Below are 13,084 nucleotides of genomic sequence, written 5' to 3'. Positions count from 1 at the left end.
TGCAGGATGATGGTCGCGATGGTCTTGACCATCGCAACCATCGCCAGTGCGAGCAGAAGCCTGCGGTTGAGTTTCTCAACCGCAAGGCCAGGAGTGATTTTGGCTCTATCAGAGCCAAAAATCACTCCCACTGACATCACTAGTGATGTCAGTGGGGCCGGCTTCTGACGGTAGGCGTTCCCTTGGGAACGCCTCCGTCTGGCAGGCACGCCCCTGGCACGCCCACCAAAGGGGGCGTGCTGTCAATCAACATCGACAGCACGCCCCCTTTGATGAGACACAACGAGCGAAGGAAAGTCCTTCGCTCGTCGCGTCGTGCGCAGTGCACACCATCGACCCACTTGCGAGCGGACAGCCGCTCGCGAGTGGGTCTGAATCAGGCCCATTGGCACACCACAAGTGTTGCATATCAAGTTGCGTCAGGCATATATCTTAATGCAAAGAATTGCATTGTACAGGTATCAGGGAGATACAAACTTAGGACCTGATTCAGACCCGCTCGCTAGTTGCGTCCGCTCGCTCCCAGCGTATGCAAATTCAGCTAAGTGACGTCAAGGCAGGCAATCGCAAGGCAAGGCATAAGCACGCCCACTATGTCTTGGCGAGCGATCACTTTGTGTTTATAGGCGTCCACCAGCCTGTCTTTAGCCGCCCACTAGCGTACGTCATCTCCAGGATACAACCATCGGTACATCGGGAGCCATCGGATCAGACCGCAGCGCTTGTGGTTGACTGTACCCTACAGAAAGCACTGCGAGCAGTTCTGTGTAAAAATCAACCAGGTGACATGTACTATGACGCTGCCTGTTAATTATGGACGCCTCTGAAATGGCGTTGAAACACTCAGGCACGCCTGCGTTTGCAACTCCACTCCCCCCGTTACTACTGCCCTGCCCCTGTTACCTCCCACAAACGGCCTCTCCTGTCACTCATTCCACTGGGCTGTCTTTGCTGGGCGAGCGAGCGCTACCCGATTGCTCAAACTAGTTTGCGCACGTGCACTGCGATGCATGCGCAAATGCATAACATCGGCCGCATACGAGCGAGCGGCGGCAGCTGCTTGCGATTTGGTCTGAATCAGGCCCTTAGTTCATACAAGTATTTTAAGCTTAAAATAACACGTTCAAAACCATCTTAATGTTATATTGTGATAATGACTTCAGAACAACCCATCGATAAACATCATACATCTGTCTTAGGCTGGGTACACATCTAAACGACCAGCAATCGTCTCGATGTTCAGGGTGATTGCTCCTCACCAATCGCATGATTGCCGGTACACACTTAAAAGATGTAATGAAAGATGAAAATCACTGTTCCGTCCTTCATAAACTTGTACAAGCTCACATGCGATATCGTGTGATTGACTGTGCAGCACGGCAAATCGCACGATATCTCATTCGACCGTGGGAACGCGCAACTTGGACATACACACTGCACGATATGCCCGATTTGGCTAAATCGGCCCGATATCGTACAGGTGTGTATGCACCCTTAGTCTGCCTGTGTGTCCAGAAACAGTCCCTCATTGACCTTTAGATTTAAATCCGGTCTCTGGTTGACAGGCCAGAAATACAGAAGGAGCCCTATGCAGAGGTGAACATTACCACGTTCTCAGTGTGGCTATAGTCCCATTGTTGTACAGGGTTTCTGTTTATGCTGCATACACACTTACAGATTTTCTGTCCGACCAGCCAACTAGTTGATTGGTTGGAATGAAAATCTGGTAACGTATGGGAGTAACTGATGATCAGCAAATTGCTCCTAAATGCCAGAAAACAGATGAAAATGGCCGTCAGAAAAGTTTGTTAAATGTTTGATCTAAACAATTTGTTCAAACAACAGTTTTTAGTCATTTTCAGGCATTTGGGAGCAAATTGCTGATTGTCATTTGCTTTCATACCTTACCAGATTTTCATTCCAACCAATCAACTAGTTGGATGGTTGGACAGAAAATCTTTACTTGTGTACCCAGCTTTAAAGCTCGGGAGAAGGTGGCTGATCAGGAGTACTGTGCTCCTTTCTGCTTTACTCCAAAAGACAATAGAAATACCACCTTTGAGAAGGATTCTCTCACCCTGATGCTAGAAACAAGCCAGTAACATGAGCAGCTGCACAGCCAAATGGGAACCAGTCATCTATGGGCACCATTGAACAGGAAGCTAATTAAGCTGCTCTTGCATCGGTAGCCCTGCTTTTACAAGCACAAGTCGAAAACCATATTATCCACTGTCCAAGTGAGCGTTTGTACATTTTCCTGCCACAAGTGCACTAGACGAAAGTGAGTAATAGAGCAATGAAGGTGATAAGGTCAGGCATGTATACACCAGTCACTGTACAGAGCGTGCCACAAAACTGACCTGAGCTAAGGTAAGCATGTGATGCCACTTTGGGGTTGCATACAAAACGCTGTAGATTTACGATCCTAGAGATGGCAAGAGCCATTGAGCTCATCACTGTAATTAATACTTTCTGGCACTTTCTGCTCCATTTAACATATCTCTGCCATTAGTACACTCTGGTTCTAGGAAGGACTGATCCATATTAGACATGTTCCTATCATTAGTACAGAAAGGTCCCTGGATGAACTGACCTGGTAATGCCCGCAGAGGAGAGAGAGAGAGAGAACGCGGCTGCCTGGCGAGGGACTGGTGGATTAGAGATCTTTCTCTTCTGCACTTAATACTAGAAATGAGAGCTCCCATCTACTTTCCATAACCGCCAGCTGGATAATAGCTAACATTACAGGTTAATAAATTACTCAACAGAAACCTCCGAGCCTAGATAACCACCCAGACAGACTGTTAACCCGATCCCTGTCGGAGACAGCACACGGATCAAAATCATTGATATGTAACAGACTAAGAAGCAATTACACGCAGATGCAAATAAGTATAGTTTTAAGCTCGCTCCATCGAACCCAATAAAGAGCAGAAACAGCCTCATATACTGCATGTGCGATTCCTCTGAGCCACCGGGAACAACGTACGGTGTTATAACTTACTCTAACAAAGGGATTCCTTTTTCATTGTGGGTCACACTTTCAATATTAAACATATACTGTGCAATACACAGAGCAATATACAGAGGGAAAAAAAAAAAAAAGGACAGCCTGAAATGCCGCAATAGATACTGTGCTATACGCAAATGGTGCAACACAAGTTAAACCAAACATTAATTAACTGGGTGTCCGCGCTAGAAAACCAAACAAAGATGAGAACCATTATAAGGTATTTGCAGCAGTTATAGGGAAGGAAAAGTAAAATAGTGTTTATATATATACACATACATACAGATTTCATTTTTAGACTACGTTGGATGTAGGAGAGGTGATTGGCGTCATCTTCAGCTGGTTACACAAAGTGATCCTACCACAGCTTGAAAGCCAAGCAGCCAAATCTCTTCTAGACCGCAAAGGGTGGGGGATTATTATTATCCTTTATTTATATGGCGCCACAAGGGTTCCGCAGCGCCTTACACAGTACATAGACAAATAAACACACAAGAAAACAGAAATTAACAGTACAAACAATACAGGACAGATACATGATTTATACATTGCTGCATAACATTTAGATAAGCAGCATGATGTCTGTAACCAAGGGTTGGGTGCTGTTGTAAATGAGAGTATAATTAAGGGGAAGCAATCGGGTGAAATGCCGGGCGTCTAGATGTAGACGCCCGCATTTCCCCGACGCCGGGAGACCAGCGCCCGGCATCCCGATCGCAGTGATGCCGGGTGCCGCGAGCGGACAGCCGCCGGGGGGGGGGGGGGGGGAGGGATTAGGTTCAGGGCTCTCGGGGGGGACTTAGGGTTAGGCCCCCCCCCCGGGAGGGTTAGGGTTAGGCTAGGGGGAGGGAGGGTTAGAGTTAGGCACCCCTGGGGGGGACTTAGGTTTAGGCAGCGGGGAGGGGGGTGGTTAGGGTTAGGCACCCCTAAGGAGGGTTAGGGGGGTTAGGTTAGTAGATACTTACCTATCCACGATCGGGATTTCCAGCGATGTCGGGCTTCCGCTGCTTCTAACTCTGCTCTTGGGCTGCCGCTAACGGGAATCGGTCGGCGGTATTTCATACCAATTCCTAATTAAGTGAAGGAGAAGCACATGAGGGAAGAGGGCCCTGCTCGTGAGAGCTTACATTCTAAAGGGGAGGGGGCAGACAAACATGGGTGACACAGATGGGCTGGATACACGGGTCACAGTAAACTAACATCTATGGAAAGGTTAGTCTAAACTTAAGAGGAAAAAAATAAATAAATGAGTACAGCAAAATTGCACGAAGCCTCATGATTTGGGGGGTCACAGCCAAGGACCATTTGAGAGGTCATCTTGCTGCGTGGTTCGGTAAGGTATAGTTGGAGTGGATAAGCAGATTGAATGGGAAGATTACGAGGGATGTGAGCAGCATTGGATATCCAGATGCAGGCACAATCCATAGGCATGTTGCAAGTGTGGTGGGGATCCGCTAACGCAGACGAAGATACATGTAAGCACAGCCCTATAGCGATAATCTCCTCACTGGTTATATATGGGAATGTCCGATATCTATAGCAATGATTCCGATTGATCATTATGGGGCATTATGCTTGTTTTGTGGATACGAGCACAGCAATCTCACAGCGCGCTGCCGTAATTAGTGACTTCACGATATGAAGTCACAGGATGTCACTTAATAATGTGGATACGACATTTCAGATTTGTATTATATTCTAGTTTTAAAGTTGAAATTACTAATCCTCTCTTTTTAGGTCTGTCAATCAAGCGAATCACCCCCTCCATTCTTATATTATTAAATGCAATCCAATAACAAACGAACAGGATTCTGGACACTCCTGTGTGGCCCCAAACATCATCTCAGTCACGGTCATTACTGAGAGGAGTAACCCCAGCCCCAGACATCAATGCAGACTTTGAAAATGTGTTATGTTTGACAAGAGCTTGTTGGGACAAGATATGGGCCGGGTTGTGAATAGAAGAACAAAGAAGGCCTAATGGAACAAAGGCCTCTACCGACCTGACAAGAAGTCACTGTGACACTTCCTAACGCAAACATCACCACGCTCGGCTGCCCACCAAATGTGCTCACAACCGGTGCTCAGACACGGCTCTGTACCAGGCTCCGATAGACACAATATGGCTACAGAAGATGCTGAACAAGAAAGAGAAAAAAATAATTGCTTCAGAAGTTCTTCTAGCTACCACTTTAATTCAGTCCCATGGTCAATACAGAAGAAACATTTCTGTTATCTCCAAAATCCACGGAACCACAAATGTTCTCATCTTGAGGCTTAGAAGAATTCTTCTCCTGGCTAATTAAAGTGAGGATCTTGTTTTTTTAGACAAAAGCTTCCCAGAGGCCAGACAGGACTAATCAGCTTAGAGAGATTTTATTTATTTTGTCTGCAAACTGATACAACCTAAATATCCATGATCAGTCACCCTCCAATTTTATGTAAAATTAAAATTGTTTTCCTATACATCTTTCTCTAAACCAGTGGTTCCCAAACTTTTGTGAATCCTGGTACCCTAGAGTACCTGATCATTATGTTTTTCAAGGCTTATTAGGCTCAGTTATGTGGTGGTGGACAGGGTTGTGCTTCTGTTTGTCCACATTCTTTATGATTTGCAGCCACCAGCACTGGTTAATGCCTATCACAATGAACATGAATAGTAGGATTTGGTCCTAGACCACCACCCCGTGGCACCCCTGCAAGTGTCCCGCAGCACCAAGTTTGGTAACCACTGCTCTAAACCAAAGATAGGCACCCTTATACACATCAGGGGCATTTGGGTAGCCCTCTAACCTTCAAAAGGGCTGCACAGACCGTTTCATATCAGTACTAAGTTAAATGAATACATTTGGTCAATGAAATAGACTCCTATCTGTAATAAGATATTAGCCCCAGGGTCGTCTAATGCCCATCACTTCTGTACAGCCGGCCATACACGGTGCGATTTTCTGTTGTTAAGATGTGTTGTACGATTGCCCTTAATTCTTCCCTTGAAATTCTACATACGATGTGGTCAAAATGGTGTACGATTGATCGTTACGATCCCCATATGTACCACATTGTACATGATAGAGTGCAATCTTACGGGTTTTCCGTAAGATCTGTGGTGGCGGGGACGCGCATCCGCATCGTAAATGGTCATAAACAACACAGGATGTGCACGATTGACCGTTACGAACGATCGCAATCGTACACATCATGCACAAATATCGCACTGTGTATAGGCTGCTTCAATCATTCTTGACATTCTCATTCTATTATATTACGTAAACATTTATGTTTAAACAATTCTTTTAAGTGAGCATCTCACCGTTTCAGCACTTTTCATATTTCATCATCTTACACCATGGAATCAAAACAGATTTATTCAGACAGTCTTTACCACTGATCTATACTGAAGGGCTGATGCAGAGTTATTATTATCCTTTATTTATATGGTGCCACAAAGGTTCCACAGCGCCTTACACAGTACATACATGAGCACACAAGAAAAACAGTTACTAGTAATACAAAACACTGCAGGACAAGGACATTGTTTATACACATAGCTTAGCTGCATAACACAAGCAGCAGGGCCTCAGCAACCAAGTGTTAGGTGCCAATTGGAGAGTAAAGGTGCATACACACACAACGATTTTTTGAACGATTATCGTTAAACGATATCGTTTAAAAAAATCGTTCACTTTCTGAGTCAAACGATGAACGATTATTGTTCATGCGCGTTCACATTTGTAGTTTGTAGTTCAGTCAGACTTGTCAACTCAACGATTTTCATTAAGTTAATATGCATAAATCGTTTGTAGTTCATAAAAATCGTTCATTACATTTAAATGAACATAATAAATGAACAACTTTAGTAAACGATTTTAGTTCATTTTTTTCAAGGTAGAAAATCATTTACTAAAATCGTTCATTAACTCAATCGTTGTGTGTGTATGCAGCTTTAGGAGTAAACGATACTATAAGTAGGGGGAGGAGAAGCACGTGAGGGATGAGGGCCCTGCTCGTGAGAGCTTACATTCTAAAAGGGGAGGGGCAGACAGACACGGGCAACACAGATGGGGTAGATAGTGAGGAAGGAGCATGGAGTAGTGGGTTAGGATATGTGCTGCGGATTGTGTGTGTTTAAGATGACCTGATGTTATATCAAAATTAAGGCCTTAATTCATCTCTCTCTATGACAGAAAATAGATTTTGTTTGTGTGTTATTTATTTGAGAGATGTACAAAATAGTGCGCACACCCGTGGGTGTACATAACACCTCCAGACCATACTGCAGGTTCAGTTGATCTGGGGTTGCGATGTGCGATTCCATGCAACGCTATGCAGGGGGGTAGGGGGTTGTGTGCTAGTATATCGGGCGGTCGGCCACCTGATCGCAGTGTGTGGGAATACCCGATATGTCAGCAGTCGGATCCCACGTCGCGTCACAAGGTGCATATTGCACAGTGTATGGACAGCTTTAGAGTTATTTTGCACCGTGCATGCTCTGAAGATGGGTGCATGTAAGTGCCGGCACTGCATTTTGATCGCATCTACCCTTGCAACCAAAGAAAAGGTGTGCAACTAAGCTGTAACAAGCGTTCAGTTCAGTGAGGCTGTGTTCATGCAAATGTGGAATAATTCTAAAACATGGATACAGCATACAGAATACAGCATAATGTAGGTGGATTTTTTGCAATTAGTATAGGGCAGATGCTCAATTCAGTTGAACGCTGTTAAGGATTTCTTGAAATTTAACAAAAGTACAGGTGCGATGCTGTTTTCTGCCCTTAGCGCTGTGGAAACAGCATCGCGCCGGGCAGTTTAGCCGGATAATGCCCATTCTCGCACCTAAACACCCTGTTTAAGGTGTGAGGGACGGGATAATGGGCATTCTCTGATCTAACAGCGCGCTGAATTGAATATCTCCGGGTGCTCCCTCCCGGCTCTATTGTATTTGTGTTCAATTGAATCGAGTCCTATGACAGTGGTCCTCAAACTCGGTTCATGTTTTCCAGATCACTTATGGATCTTTACAATGTGACACTTGGTAATACATCTGTGCACCTGCTATGGGACATGGAAACCATAAACTGTTTGATGTCCTGAGGACTGAGTATGGGGAAAGACTGCACTATGATGATGACCAGTAGCAAACCTAGTGCATATGCTACACAATCAGATGTGGTACAATCTTGAGTTGCGTATAAACACTAAAAAATGTATATACATATATACACACACTGAGGGAAAACATGACATGTAATAGATTGTGTGTTGGGGCTGTTCGGTGACACTCGCTGTTACTCATGTAGTCACTGTGATAACAAGCCCAATGTCACTTGATAGGACCCCATAACCATAATTTCCATATCTCCAGCTCCTGGGCTGCCCTCTAGAATCCCTTTCTATACAAACAGCAGCTGTTGCTCGAGTTCCCATTCCTCACCTCCAGGCCAAAACTGTTAATATCCTCCTGTCATCTGCCTTCATTCCGCTCTAATAGACATCGCTCGCTGAGCGCCAGCCATTTAACCCTTCCCTGCTGCAGGATGACAGACCTCACAGGTCTCCTCCTCACATGTTCACCCATAAACATTACATCTAGTAAAAACCTCATGCAGGGTGTTAAGTATTCTTACACATACTATAGCACCGGCCTGATCTTTGGTCACACAGCTCACACTGCTCAAATGTCACACCAGTTGTGAGTTAGCGGTTATATCAGGTTCAAAAGAAATATTTACTGCTTGCAGCAATTAATAGGCTTCAATATGCAAGGAACGCTTTGCACAACTGCAATATATAGCCAACATACTCCAATGTAGCACACAGAGGATTGTAAGGTGATTCCAGACAAGCATACATGATGCTAAGGATTTCCACTTTGAAAAACGCACCGTTCAACTGTCCAAGCCCCTGACACTGGACTACGGTACCCCTGATACGCTATTACCACATTAGCTCCTAAACAAGAAACTTTTACGAGATTTATACCCCTTTCAGACAGTATTTGGTCGAGACCCCCCTTTCACACTACAGTGTCTACCCGGGAAATTCCCAGGTAGACCCCTTTCAGACTATTAGCAGGGTTTTTCTGCTTACCTTCCTCTCCTCTTCCGTCTCCTCCTCCTAGCCTATCCCCTCTCTGGCTGCCGCTGATGATGTCATCGCTGTCATCATCGGACTGCCAGGAGCCGGCCAATCGAAATGCTGCATTTTCTAAAAAATTTTTTATATTATTTCATTATTTGTTTTGATTCTTTTATTGCCCTGGTGGTCCAGCGGGATTAAGGGTGGCCCGCTATTGCTGAGACCAGTCGGCGGTCTCCAGCGCAGGCGGGTGTCCCCAGCGGCCGGCTGGGGTCCTGTGTCGCCGACTCCATCAACAGCGACCCAGCCACCGGCACGGGGGGGGTGGTGAGCGGCAGCGCTGAGCGTCCTATAGGACGCGCTGCGCTGCCAACTCTATGTAAAAGCTGCTTTGTGCAGCCCGGGAGTAGTAAATTCCAGCGTAGTACCATTCAGACATGAGCAGGGTGATTTCCCGGGGCTTAAGTCCCGGGAAATTCCCTGGTCGATTGAAGGGTCGGCTACCCAGGAACGTGTTCCCGGGTAGGTACCTTTCAGACATACAGTCAGGTGCATAAATATTGGGACATTGACAGAATTTTCATATTTTGGCCTCTTTTCACCACCACAATGGCTTTGAAATGAAACAAACAAGATGTGATTTAACTGCAGACTTTCAGATTTAATTTGAGGGTAATTACATCCAAATCAGGTGAACGGTGTAGGAATTACAACGGTTTCTATATGTGCCTCCCACTTTATAAGGGGCCAAAAGTAATGGGACTATCAACTCAAAAGCTATTTCATGGACAGGTGTGGGCTATTCCCTCGTTATTTCATTATCATTTAAGCAGGTAAAAGGTCTGGAGTTGATTCTAGGTGTGACATTTGCATTTGTAATCAGTTGCTGTCGATTCTCAATATGAGATCCAAAGAGCTGTCACTATAAGTGAAGAAAGCCATCATTAGGCTGAAAAATCAAAACAAACCCATCAGAGAAATAGCAAAAACATTAGGTGTGGCCAAATCAACTGTTTGGAACATTCTTAAAAAGAAAGAATGCACTGGAGAGCTCAGACCACGGAAAACAACTGTGGTGGATGACAGAAGAATCATTTATCTGGTGAAGAAAAACCCCTTCACAACAGTTGGCCAAATCAAGAACACTCTCCAGGAGGTAGGTGTATATGTGTCAAAGTCAACAATCAAGAGAAGACTTCACAAGAGTGAATATAGAGGGTTTACCACAAGATGTAAACCATTGGTGAGCCTCAAAAACAGGAAGACCAGATTAGAGTTTGCTAAACAACATCTAAAAAAGCCATTATAGTTCTGGAACAACATCCTATGGACAGATGAGGCAAAGATCAACTTGTACCAGAGTGATGGGAAGAGAAGGAAAGGAACTGCTCATGATCCAAAACATACCACCTCATCAGTTCAGCATGGTGGTAGTGTCATGGCGTGGGCATGTATGGCTGCCAATGGAACTGGTTCCCTTGTATTTATTGATGATGTGACTGCTGACAAAAGCAGCATAATGAATTCTGAAGTGTTTCAAGCAATATTATATGCTCATATTCAGTCAAATGCTTCAGAACTCATTGGACAGCGCTTCACAGAGCAGATGGACAATGACCCGAAGCATACTGCGAAAGCAACCAAGGAGTTTTTTTAAGGCTAAAAAGTGGAATGTTATGCAATGGCCAAATCAATTCCCCTACCTGAATCCGATTGAGCATGCATTTCACTTGATGAAGACAAAACTGAAGGGAAAATGCCCCAAGAACAAGCAGGAACTGAAGACATTTGCAGTAGAGGCCTGGCAGAGCATCACCAGGGATGAAACCCAGCATCTGGTGATGTCTATGCGTTCCAGACTTCAGGCTGTAATTGCCTGCAAAGGATTTGCAACAAAGTATTAAAAAGTGAAAGTTAGATTTAGGATTTTTTTAGTTTGTCCCATTACTTTTGGCCCCTTAAAAAGTGGGAGGCACATATAGAAATCGTTGTAATTTCTACACCGTTCACCTGATTTGGATGTAATTACCCTCAATTAAATCTGAAAGTCTGCCGTTAAAGAACATCTTGTTTGATTCATTTCAAAGCCATAGTGGTGGTGAATAGAGGCCAAAATATGAAAATTCTGTCAATGTCCCAATATTTATGCACCTGACTGTACGTATCCCCGGGTTGGTACCTTTCAGACATAAGTGTTCCCGGGTAGGTACCTTTCAGACATACGCGGCAACCCGGGAATTTGGCTGAGGCAGACCAAATTCCCGGGGTTCTCGGTATGTCTGAAAGGGGTATTAGTGATCTAACAGGTATGCATCTAACCAAATGTTTGATGGACTATTAGCTTCAACCTCTCGCAAACTGCAAAAAAAAAACATTGCACCAACACATAGAGAACATATAAGTGATGATGGATGAAAAAAATGCTTAAACAGTAAAGTTTAACACATTGTTACATGTTTTAAATCAACAAACCAATTAAGAAAAACTGTTACCCAGGAGACTGCAAGACTGCCCTTAAGTGATGCAAGAATAAGAAGCACCTCCTTTCCAAACACCTATATCAAAAGGGGCAAATATTGGCAAAGGGATAGGACATATAGCATGACAGACAGATTCAGTTACAACATACTTGCCGATAAGAGGTAAAAATCATCTTTGGCAAGGGCCTGCTTGGTTTTGCTAGCAGTGCACCAACCCTTAACCCAGCAACATTATGTTAAGCTGGGTACACAATGAGCGATGTGTACCCAGCCGATATGTTGGCCTGACAGGCAGTCATATCGGATCCTGGGTACACTATAGAATGAGGTAATGAACGATGGAACGATAACTCGTTCCGTCCTTCCTTATCTGCAACGGGGCCGCTTGCGATATCACCCGGCTGGATGTGAAGCACAGCCGACCGTACGATGTTGCTAGCGTCCACGGGAGCGCACATATTGGCAGCAGATAGAAAATCCAGCAGAGGAAATACTTAATTAGGAGAGAGAAGGCAGTACTTCCTTTTCTGGCAAGAAGAACCAAAGCATTGCAATGACCTCAGCGCTACCAGCAAGGAATGGTGATGGGTGGGGACAGAATCATTTCCTGAAGATCAATCTCTACCTATGGGCCTGCAGATACCTTTCACTTGCACTTCTGTTATTTCAGATCATTTTCTTAGTAATACAAAACTCTTGAGTAATAATAGTCTGTTTAGTTTCTCTTTCAAATTTAATTTCAACTAAACTGAAAAGCAAAAATTTTACTTTTAAACCTTAATCCTAAAGTCAACCAAGTAATGTACTACTTTCATGGTATTATTCAGACCTGTGCTATGGCTGCTATTTCATTGAATTTCAGCTGTGTAAACAGGATGGCAGCTTCCATTTATCCTATTAAAACAAATATGCAGAGAAATAGACAATGAATTAAATCTCTTTATGTTTAATGGGTATTTAAAGTAAATTAAATTGACAATTATTCATGCATTACTTTGAGTATACAGTACTATAAATAAATAAATAAAAAACATTTGTTAAAAGGCAGCAATTCAGTAGGATCCAGAATGTGCCTCGGCGATGTCAGTAGTTTATATTTTTTTATATATTAGCTCTCCGTACGCCAGTGGTGTCAAACTCGGCCCCTTCAACTTTTGTGGGACTACATATCCCAGCATGCCCTGCCACAGTTTTAGCATGCCCTAATAGCAAAACTTTGGCACTGCATGCTGGGATGTGTAGTTCCACTGCAGCTGGAGGGCCAGAGTTTGACACCACTGCCCTACACAATGGCCGCCAAAGGGTCTTAATGATGTCAATGTTGTGTTTGTAAACTGATTAACTGGAATTAATATTTAGTCAAGAGTGGAAACCTAAGAATAATCAGATAAGTACAAGTCAGTAACAGCCCAACCTAGTGTTCACAGAACAAACACCGTAAAAGTTAATAACTAATGTCTGGACTACTGTGACAGAGCAACATATTATTATATTTATATACATATTAGTATATTTATAT

The 13,084-nt window shown here is 44.0% G+C and overlaps 1 protein-coding gene across 7 annotated transcripts in view; it reads right to left on the bottom strand.

Moving 5' to 3' along the window:
• Window positions 1-13,084, bottom strand: part of SIPA1L3 (signal induced proliferation associated 1 like 3) — a 119,086-nt gene that overhangs the window by 96,556 nt on the left and 9,446 nt on the right. Inside the window, exon 1 of one of the 7 annotated variants that reach the window (XM_088450164.1) lies at window positions 12,395-12,417. The exons of the other annotated variants lie outside the window; for them this stretch is intronic. The gene's annotated coding sequence lies outside the window, so the exon portion shown is untranslated. Of the gene's footprint in view, window positions 1-12,394; window positions 12,418-13,084 lie in introns of those variants that run through there. 7 annotated transcript variants of the gene reach the window in all.

Source organism: Taudactylus pleione, unplaced genomic scaffold (genome assembly GCF_031769625.1).
Source record: "Taudactylus pleione unplaced genomic scaffold, aTauple2 ptg000507l, whole genome shotgun sequence".
In the NCBI taxonomy this organism is placed as follows: Eukaryota; Metazoa; Chordata; class Amphibia; order Anura; family Myobatrachidae; genus Taudactylus; species Taudactylus pleione.
The sequence above is the reverse complement of the archived record's forward strand: the minus strand, read 5'-3'. Positions and strand labels throughout refer to the sequence as shown.